At 36.4% G+C, this 11,376-nt stretch overlaps 1 protein-coding gene across 1 annotated transcript in view; it reads left to right on the top strand.

The window, feature by feature from the left end:
• Nucleotides 1-11,376, top strand: part of LOC107742216 (T-lymphoma invasion and metastasis-inducing protein 2-like) — a 53,964-nt gene that overhangs the window by 4,734 nt on the left and 37,854 nt on the right. The gene's annotated exons all lie outside the window — the stretch shown is intronic.

Raw genomic sequence — 11,376 nt, 5'->3', positions numbered from 1 at the left:
GTTTGCTAAATTGCGGGACATGTTTGATAATAAAACGTTGAAAGCACAATCCGCACACGAGACGCTGTTCCTCAGGCTGAAATGTGTGCACGCGGCGCGCTCCAAAACGGACAAACAAATTACACTTTGAGCTTGGGGCGCATGTCCAATCGATCAAATACACACACAGAAACGTGGGGCATTTTCTCCAAGCAATAATAAAAGGACACATTTAATTGATAATTTGTCTTAAATCTCATTTTGTAAAAAAAAAAAAGTGAATCGAATCGAATCGTGAAATCAAAATCGTGAATCGAATCTAATCGTGAGTTGAGTGAATCGGTACATCTCTACTGGTGACCTTTTGAGCTGCAGAGTTCACGCCGCCTTTCCGCTAGAATACTGATGAAGCATTGTGAGCTCTCAGCTGCAAAGGTCATATTACAATGATCGCAAGGGTGGTGGGTTTGTCATTGTCTTATTGATTTAACAGCACACACCTTATTATTAGTCTGCCTTTGGGCAAGGTTTGAAGTTTTTTTTCCCCTTGTGAAAAATAAGTACATTTTAGCATACTTTTAAAAAGAGTAGCCTACTTTAAATGAATATACTAAAACGGACCCACTTTATATTAAGTGGCCTTAACAACTATGTACTTACATTTAAATTAATCATTTGGTACAATGCACTTATTGTGTACATACATGTTTTTACATTGTACTTATATTTTAAAAATACCTGCGTGTAATTACATCTGTAACTTACAAATTGTAGTCCATTAGATTACAAATTACATGACAAAGATTGTAGTTAGTAGCATAATCAATTGGATTACACATATTAAGTAAAATATTATGACTACTTTTTGATTACTTTTAGATTACTTTTGGCCTGATACATAAAACATGTATTCAATTTTATCAATATCATGAAGTGCATTAAACATTACTAAACATTTACGGTCCCACTTTATATTAAGTGGCCTTAACAACTATGTACTTACATTTAAATTAATTATTTGGTACAATGCACTTATTGTGTACATACATGTTTTTACATTGTACTTATATTTGAAAAATATCTGCATGTAATTATATCTGTAATTACATTTATAATTACACTGTTGATCCATCCCTTACACCTTAACCCACCCTTAAACCTACCCATACCACCAAACCTGTCCCTAACCTTACCCGTATCCCACCTCAATAGCAGCAAAAGTGTTTTGCCATACAATATGAACACAATAAGTACATTGTACTTATTTTTTGATGTAAGTACATAGTAGTTAAGGCCACTTAATATAAAGCGGGACCACTAAAACTAAATGTTTTTGGACAATTGTATATTCATTAAAAATTAAATCTAGATGTATTGTAGTTTAAATTTAAATGCAATTAGCTGAACTTTAGTTGCAATTTAGTACATTTAAATATATTACCTTTAAATTAAATATAGAATAACACACTACAATTAAAATGATAATGAAAGTACTTTACGTGTGGTTTTGTATGTTAATACATCAACATAAGTGTACTTCTTTAAAGCATGAAAAATATTCTTAAAACATAATTATTTAAAATGTACTATGAAGTATTTTATTACATATGGTGTTATTACAAAGTGCTCTTTTTTAAGAGTGTCCTCTTTAAGTACACTTAAGTCACCTTTTATTTTATTAATATTATATTACCTGCAGGTATAGTTTTTTAAAAATGTACTCTTTGCATATAAATGAAATTTAAAATGATACAATAGATCACATTATCAAAACAAAACAAACAAGAACTGTTTAGCTATAATAGAGGCAGTGGGACAGATGAAATCACTACATAATTAATGATAAGTAAAAATAAAACAGGTTAGAGTTGGTGAGAGGTAAAAAAAAGCTTCTGATCATAGTAACGCTTTACGGTTTTTTTTTTATTTTTATTTTTTTTTATAAATGTTGTGGGGAGTCTTTGTTATAATCCCAATACAATACAGTTTTACATTTAGGATCTCAGTTAAACACGATTAAATATAAAATAAAATTTGACGCCCAACAACAATACTTTATGAATATTTTAGTAAGTAATAATCCTCTTACCCGTTTTGTTTAATTGCACGCATGCACACTTGCTCTATGAAGTACATGAAGTTTAACAGCTGCTAGAATGAGTTATTTTGAGAAATGTAAATACTAGACTTTGAATTTATAACATATATTATATGTAAGAAAATATATAAGTCAGGATAATTAACTTACTGGTCAGACTGAATTGCCAAATGTCCATCAAACATTTTGGCTTTTTGTGTGAAATGTTTGCTGACTAGGTTAGCCAGCTGTTTGTGTTTGTTTTGCTTTGGAAAAGGTAATTATTGCCATGCTGTTTAGCTTTTATCAGAGAAAAAATGCAGTCCAGGGTGATGTGTAACAGTCTGTGTGGTGTGAGAGTCAATGTAATGGGAGAATAACCTCTAGTGGCAATCGGCCTGAAGCCCACGGAGCGGATTCGTGACACCTCTAAAGTACCTTGATGCTTTTGTGCTGTGGGCTGGAAGAAGCACCCTCTGTTCCCAGCTGTCTGTACTGCTGCCGTACGGAATTTTCGCTGGATTTTCTTTCTAATTAACCCCCATTTTCGTGTGCCGAGACCTCATTTCTTTGTGATGGAGGAATGCGATAGGTATTGGTGCTCCTTGAGTTCTGTTGTTTTTCGCTAAGCCTGGCTCAAACTCAACACTGGGCCGCTTGTTGGGGCGCAGCAGAAGCATATAATTGCACAAAGGCCATGGAGACGGTACAACACTGGAGAAGGCGTGATAACATCTTCACAGCTTATTTTAGCCCAGCTCAACTCAATTAGTGTCACCACATGCCCTCAGACCAGCGCTGCCAAAATTTATAGAGGCTAGTTACTAGACCAGATTGGCTTTTTAAACTGAAAATATGTGTAATTGAGTTGAGTGCATTATGATCTTTGAAAACTGATTTGATGTTTGCACATTAAATGTAATACATACTAAACTAGATTTGCATTTCTTGAACGAATATGTTTCCTGCAGGTCCTTAGAATGAGTTAAAAATTTACTTTTTAAGGCAGAAACAGTCTGAAATATTGTAAATAGTATAAGAATGGTTAATTGCCATTTGCAGAGGTCTTACATTTGGAGAAGGAAAGAAGTACAGAAAGTATGCTGAATTAAATTTATGTAGTGCTTTTCAAAGCAGATTAAATAGGAAAGTAACAGAATCAATGATGCAAACTTCATCAATATGAGGCAAATCCTAAATTAAGCCAAAGTAAATCTGTATTTAGTAGAAAGTCTGACATCTTATCCGTTCTTCTCATTCAACACCAGTATGAAACCGAATCCAGCTCAAGCACGTGCCCGATCGCTCATCTGAACACCCTCAGCTCTGGAAGCCAAAGAACCATTGAACATCCAACAGGGATCTTATGTGGAAAGTCAACACATGGTGAAAGGGAATTCACATTAGTCCAAATCAAACAGGGCCGACATTGTCCTTGGCAAACCCGAACCCCCTTTTTAATTTTTTGGCATGCGCGGATTAAGATGAATTTGCTGATTCTGGAGTCTGGACCTAACCCAGTCTAACCACTTAAGTGAAAAGGTGCAAATGTGACAGAATGCAAGAATAGTTTGTGTTTAAGTCGTCGATACCTTTGCTTCTGTTTAACCTCCTAGTTGGCAAGTCCATGTGTTCTTCTTTTTGAAGGAGAGTTAAAAGCATGGATTATTGTGGCTGACTTTAGTGCATATGCATTTGTAGTTGTTTTCCTGTCAGATGCAAAATTTATTGGGAGGAGAGCATTTAAATGAATCTTGTAACATGATTTACTAAGGTTGGTGCTAGTCAATTTACTGGTATTTGCACCATTATTTAATGCCCCAAAAAGCATGTCTTAACCCATTTTGCACCTATGTTGTTATCTGAATCTGATCATCATCAGCTCTTTTTGTTTGCAACCCTATGCTAATTTGCATTGCTCTTAGTAAATGATGTTGGTTATTCTTGTCTCACGCGGACACACAAGCTTCCAAGAAATAGAGAGTTTTAGTCATGTAGCACATAATAATGAGGAGTGCAGTGTGCCCATGGCTGTAATTTTGGGAGCCGTAGGTCGGTTAGTCTAGGCGTCCGTTTGGGTGAGGGGGGCACTGAGCGGTTCGGGGGCTTACTGTGGTCACACCACACTGGAAACTCAAGGACCTCGAATCAGCCGCTCTGCTATTTAACTGTAAAATATGATCTTATCAGCATCCCGCTTGTGTTTTAATAATGGACTTTGGGAAAGCTGTGCGCCAGTGTGTCTTCTTCGTGCCGCACATTATCAAATGATCTCAGAATTGCTGTAAAATCAGAGATGACCACAACTTCTCAGAGAAACGGCACTGTTTCCAGTCAGAGAAAAGGATCAGGCCGTCACTATTTTAACAGTTTGTTTTCTCTGGTTTCTCTAATGAGATTTACCACAGACTAAGTGATGGTTTTATTCCCAGCGTGCTCCAACCCTCTGGTGATAAACAGAAATGCTACATATAACCGTTTTAAGATGGGCTCCTCATGACATCATCCGCTTTTCCCAGGCCTTCCCCTCAGTATAATGATCAGCCTTCAGCCACAGTTGCTTTTAATTACACATCTCTTCAGTTTCCAGGACAGACGACTCTTACTCTCTTCCTCATCCAGACAACTGTTTATCAGGGCTTTGGCCAGCCTGCGGAAATATGATGTTTGCTGGAAGTGCAGGGTGTGAATAAGGGGGCTTGCAACAGGATTTTCAAACAAACCACAAACATTTGGTTACAAGTTAGTCAGACTGCATATTTTTATTCGGTGCTAAATAAGAGTCTCGTTTGCCTACCATGGTAATCACAGCAATAGTTGCATTGACAAAACATTAGTGCTGTTTTTATTAATCACTTCATTACAGTTTGTCATATCACATATATATATTAGAATATTGTTTGAAATCTATGAGAAATGCAGTTTTAAGGCCAACCCAGCTAAGCCATATAGTCTTGAGTAGTGGAACGATAAACTGGGAGCTCTGAAATCCTGTGAGATTAAGGATTTAATGTGCATTAAGCAGAGCCCCTTTTCCCATAAAGACTTTCTGTGAACCTCTGTGACCCATAATTCACAGTAAAACTAGAAATGTGAGTGCTGTTTACTCATACAGAAGTTGCTAGGGTGTTGTGGGTGGTTGCCAGGGTGTTACTAATTGGTTGTTAGGGTATTCTGGGTGTTTACTTAATGGCCCAAGTCAAAAGAGCCCAGCCCCTCTCATAGTGTCTGGTCCATAGACATGGCTTACATTTCTCATTGAGTGTAAGTTCATGGAATTATTTTGCTCATTTTATTTTATTTTATTTCCATGTGAAAGTGCTGAAGCTTGGAATATAATAGTACATTCCTCAGTTTCAAGTTCTTAACTGTAGTTGATGCATAATGTTTTTTTTTTTTTTACCATTTAAAACAATTTTGCCTACGAATGATTTCATAACAAATGATTAGTTAAGAGTACAAATATTACATGTAGACTCTCAATCAATATGAGCTCATAAAAGCTGTATTTTTAGTAATTTACTAAATTAGAATTAAAGTAGTTTTAAAATGAGTATAGTGCATCACATTGCAATGGAAGTCAAAATATGTCACAATTGTTACTTTATTTTGTGTAATTGTGACTTTTCTCTGACTATTACTGACTATTTCTTGTCATTATGACTTTTTATTCCACAAAGTGAATATATCTTCGAATTGCAACTTTATTTCTTGTAATTACCACTTTTTCTCATCATTGCGACTGTATTTCACAACATTCACTTTATTTCATATAATTGCAACATTATTTCTTGTCATTATGACTTGTCAAGTGACTCAGAATTACAACTTTATTTCTTGTAATTGCCACTTTTTCTCATCATTGTGACTGTATCTCACAACATTCACTTTATTTCATATAATTGCAACATTATTTCTTGTCATTATGACTTGTCAAGTGACTCAGAATTACAACTTTATTTCTTGTAATTGCCACTTTTTCTCATCATTGTGACTGTATCTCACAACATTCACTTTATTTCATATAATTGCAACATTATTTCTTGTAATTGTGACTTGTCAAGTGACTCAGAATTACAACTTTATTTCTTGTAATTGCCATTTTTCTCATCATTGTGACTATATCTGACAACATTGCTATGGAAGTCATCATATCTCACAGTTGTGACTTTATTTTGTGTAGGTGCAACTTTATTTCTCGTCATTATGACTTTATTTCACAAGGAGGCTGTATTTCAGAATAACAATTTTATTTCTTGTAATTGCCACTTTCTCTCATTATTGCGGCTATATCTTACAATAAGAGTTTATATTGGGCTTCCATGCATCGCAAGATATGTCAGCTTCTCAAAAGTATGTCGTGCGAAGAACACCCATGTGCAGTTGCTTACACAAACACAACTAACTAGTAATGCATGCAGATGTGTACAGGGTAGTTGAAGTCTGCAAAAGAACATGTTCTGATTCAACGTGTTCTCCTCTATGTTTATGAGTCTTTCTCTGACAATATTTTCCATTCTGTCCAGCGCTCGTGCTGTGTTGTGTAAGAGGCACGCCTCTTAAATTCCCGGTGGTGAGATCAGATTTTTGGTGTAGACAGGAACCACAATCTGCAGCCCTGTTATGTAAGAGCGAAGGGTCCTCCTTTTGGGTTTGTTTACATGTTTCTTTCAGCCCAGAGGAGGTTCTTTTGCAGAAGAGGATGACTGAATGTAAAAACAACTTCAGCAAACGTTAGAAACAAAGCATTTAATGAGCACCAGCCGACAAGGGTGCAGCTGACTCTACAAACTTCCATGTGACCAACAGAGGTGACTTTTGGATCAGAAGATGGGTTTTCTTTAGCCCAAAGTGTACTTTTCTTTGTCTGTATTTCACTTCGGCTCGCTAACAGTCTGTGTGATGTAATTTTCACCATCAGATTGATTTCTGTGTCTGCAGAAACTTGCAAGGAGAACAGCGCATATGCGAGTGTTCAAAAACAAAGGTCCACTAGGTAGTGCACACATGCCAAATTCATTCATCTACACTCACGGTCAATGGAGGGTATTTTGAAAGACTTGCATGCTAAACTGTGTGCTAGATGGAGCAGGACATGGTAAATGAAGTATACTGAAACCCTTACTATGGATGTTCTTTGTTGGGAAAAATTCTTATGCTAATTCTTGAGATGCAGAACTGTCAGTGTTGTAAGGAATAGTACACCAACCTGGTTCTCATGCATGTTTGACCCAAACTACCTAACCGGAACTGACATGGATGGGTGGACTGATTTCTCTATGACATTTAAAAGGAAAAGGCCCTTTCTGATTGGTCAGTGGCCCACTGACAGGAAAAGGCTCTAGAACAGTGTATGGCCAAAGGAAATGACTCTTTTAGAAATATCTGGAAGGCCGGTCTTTTATCGGTGAAGAGAATGGGCATTTCAGTTCCGTACCTTGGTGAAATTTGTCTTTGGTGTAATTCCATGTTTTACTCAGAAAAGCGCATTTTAGTTTCTTTGTTTCATAAACAAACATGCCTTGTCACTTTAAACAGTTTTGCATTTCCAGAAGTAGTAGTGCTCACAAGACAGCAAATGAATCAGTCATTAAGCTTGAATAGTGTTCTTGGAAATTAGTCAAGTGTGCCTTATTTATTGATTTACTTTTTTCGATGACCTAAATGTGCATCAATAACCTGACGTAAATGGTGTACTCATGAAATCAGAGATCTCTTTGAAATTTGATCACGAGGCACATTTGAGACGCATGTTACAACCAAGTGTAAACAGCAATATGTTTTGTTTGATCAATTGTGATCGGATTACCTGAGAGGGATGTAAATACCAGCTGTAAACAGGGCTTTAGGCTTATATACCTCAACAACCAATGAAAACAAATCATTGTTATTGTTAATTGCCATTGTTAATACTAGCAATGAAGTGTAAGCAAATATTAAAATACTTGGAATTTTTTGAAGAAAAATGCATTTGGAGCTTGTTGGTTTTGTGTGTTAGGTGTGTTTCGAGGTGTTTAAGGTGTAGAATAGCTGTGTTTACTCGGGTTGTGCTGTAACCGCAGCATCCTGCCCATTAGTGGGCAGCAACTGTGTGTTTGTGTGGTTAGCTGGTGGGAGTCAGGTGCTAAAACATAGCAGTGGCCAAATGTTAGTCCTCCAGAGTAAAGCATACTGTCCCAATGAATACAGCCTTGCAGTGAAAACTGCAAAACATTAGAATACTCCAAAAACTGCAGAACAAACCGTCTACCTACATTGCCATGTTTTTATGTATACATCATCTGAGCCTAGAAAAACAGAATGATGTGTGGTCAGACGTCAGAGATCCCTTGTGAATAAGAAGTGCACTTAAGTAAAATGAATGTGCACTTATAGTGTAATTTAAAGTACTTTTTAAATCATTATGTTTTAATAATCTTTTGTCATGCTTTAAAGAAGTACACTTAATATGATATGTTGACTAACATACTAAAGCACATGTACTTGATTATCATTTTACTGTAGTGTTATTTGATATAACATTCAAAGTTCATATATTTTAAACATACTAGGCTAAATCGCAACTTCATAGTTACAAATGTGTAATTACAAATGTTTAAATAGATGACATAAACGTTTCAATAGAAATGACATTAACGTTTATTTTAGTTTACCATAAATGCTCGTCAGCACATTTGACAATACACTTTAACCATATTTAAAAGACAATAGAATTACTTATGAAATTATGTATAAAGATGTTCATACTTGGGTCAAAATAAAGCACTCTGAAGTTCAGATAATTGCATTTAATTTATATAATAAGTTTTTCTTACGTATGCTTTTTCACAAGGAATATTTAACTCTCACGTAAATTCAGCATTATTCTAAAATAAGTTCAGTGCTGTCAGGATATTATTATCTTGTGTTTTCCACAACTGAAATCATAGCAATAGCTGTACAAAAATTGATGCTGATCTAAAATGTATTATTGGAATATAATCTTGACTAACATATGGAGATTTCGGTCTTTCTGAATGCAAGTAAGTAGGAGAATACAATATAGTGGCGTTTGGACCGACTTGTCCTCATAGACATTTAGTTTGGTTGGTTCTGAGTGATGAATGTTCATTACAAAGCAAAAGAACAGCGGAAGCAGCTGGACGAACATACCCATCCCAGTGCTGACCCAATGCAGCGCTCTGCCTTTCTGCCCACTGACAGACTATAAGAGTGTCTGTCTCAGGAAGTGGGAGGAAACAGGTCAAGCCTGGCTTCCTGTGTCCTAGTGCCGTTCCCTCCAGACCTGTCTTATCCCTGCATTTTCCCATGAGAAATGGCCCAGTGCACAGTTGTCCCCTACCCATATCTACCCCTTTTCAACATGGTTTTCCTGTGAGCTCGCTCACAGTGGCCTGCAGTGCTTTCCTTCCGCTATGGATTGTTCTGTGACGCACACAACTGCTTTCCTGTCTGGAAAAGGCATGCAACACACATTCTGCCATATATTCATTTTTTCCTTTCATTTCCATTGTATCATATGTATATGAATTTTTCAAAATAATAATTTTTTTTAAATGAAACTGTGTGCCTTTTAGTCCTTGTTAGCTCTGAGACCATCATACACTTAAAAGTAGACAGCACTAACTTTTTACACTTTCACACAGACTCTTCCTTTCTCTTTCAGGAAATCAGAACAAAAATAGCGATGACACTCTTGCGCTTATGAGAATCACATGCTTTCTCGAATTAGAATTTCCCTCTCAATAATACCACCTGCTGTGACTAGCAATAGAAAGTAGCAAATGGTTCACGGCGTGTGGTGTGAACTAACGTATTTTGGTGCCTTTAAAAAAAGCAATGTGCCCTTTAATATGTCCACTTAAACATTTAGGTAGAAGTAATTAGTTATGTTTGCTAACTACTTTCAACTACAGACATGACAGATACATTGTGTGGCTTGTTGACATTAGTAACCACACCCTAGTATCAAGGTGGTGAGTTTTGTATGGGCAAGCACCATTTACATTGTCTCCTTAAAATGTAAGTTACAGTACTTAGTGAACCTTTAACTTCAAAGCTAAACAAATTCTTTACTAGTCTGACATCAGCAAAATCTCTCACGGAAACTGACATCCTTGCTTTTGCGCCATATTCTCACAAATTGCTTTTGACTAGACCGCTGTCTAGCGCCAACAGAAACAGTTTGCTGGAAACTGGCAGCAGATTGAATCACTGTTACAGTATATTCAGTTAGTATTGATGGTGGTGCTGTATTAGGTAAACGCTATGTCTGATAGCACACAGACCTTGGCCCATCACATCTCTTCGTCAGTTATTGTTGACATTATTGATGTAACAGCAGTCAAAGCAAATGGAAAAGCTATTTCCTGTATTGTCTAGTGTTGTATTATGCTATCATTTCTCCTGTGAAAAATAATTACACTTTTGCATACTTATTACAGAAATAATCTAATTTAAAAGAACTGCATGTCATGTTTTTGAACACTTAGTTGCATTTAAATTAAAATGTATTATGGTTTACATTTATATTAAATGAAATTAGTTGAACTTAAGAATGCTTTTTACCCTTTAAAGTACATCTTTACTTGTAAATTCATAATTACTTTTATGGATAAAGTGTACTGCTGAATGTACTGACAAAAATTGGCATGGTAAACTAAAATATACTTTAATGTCATTTCTTCACAAGGATTATTCTGCTATAAGCTGTGAAGTACCTCTGTGTTCTAGAAAATGTATCTTTTAATCAAAGAAAGTGTGTGTGTGTTCTATGTGTGCAGGGGCAACTCCACACTTCCTGTCTGTTACTTTGATCCAACCCATTACTTTTATCAAGTGATCGCACCCTAACACCTGGAACCAACAATGGTTTCTCTCTCTCCCTTCTCCTTGGTGCTGTGTGTTGTCTTTGGTGTGGTAGTTTGTCTTAAACATGGTGTGCTGGTAGTTATGGCATGCTGGGTCAAACAAGAGGCCCAGTCACGTCTTCCAGGCGGCCAGCTGCCTCCACCACCCAAAACCACCCCTCCCAAAACCGCTTAGAGTCGTTCTTTATAAAAATACATACTTTTATAATGCCCTCATTCTTCGAGCCAGGAAGACATAATCACTGTTTGCTGGGTGTAATGTGTTTGTAGATGTGCATGTTTTACATCAGGCTGCAGAATTATGATTGCTCATTGGTTTGGAGCAGCAAGACTGCATTCACTGTGTGTTAAAGTATGCTTATGTGAATGTGCACCTGGTAGCCTTCAAACTGAAAACAATAAATCAATAAAACTGTCCTGCTTTAACTTGTAACTATACTTTTATAGTTT

This window comes from Sinocyclocheilus rhinocerous, unplaced genomic scaffold (assembly GCF_001515625.1).
Source record: "Sinocyclocheilus rhinocerous isolate Xijiao unplaced genomic scaffold, SAMN03320098_v1.1 scaffold2752, whole genome shotgun sequence".
In the NCBI taxonomy this organism is placed as follows: Eukaryota; Metazoa; Chordata; class Actinopteri; order Cypriniformes; family Cyprinidae; genus Sinocyclocheilus; species Sinocyclocheilus rhinocerous.
Note: the sequence above shows the minus strand (reverse complement) of the source record. Positions and strands in the feature narration are given on the sequence as shown.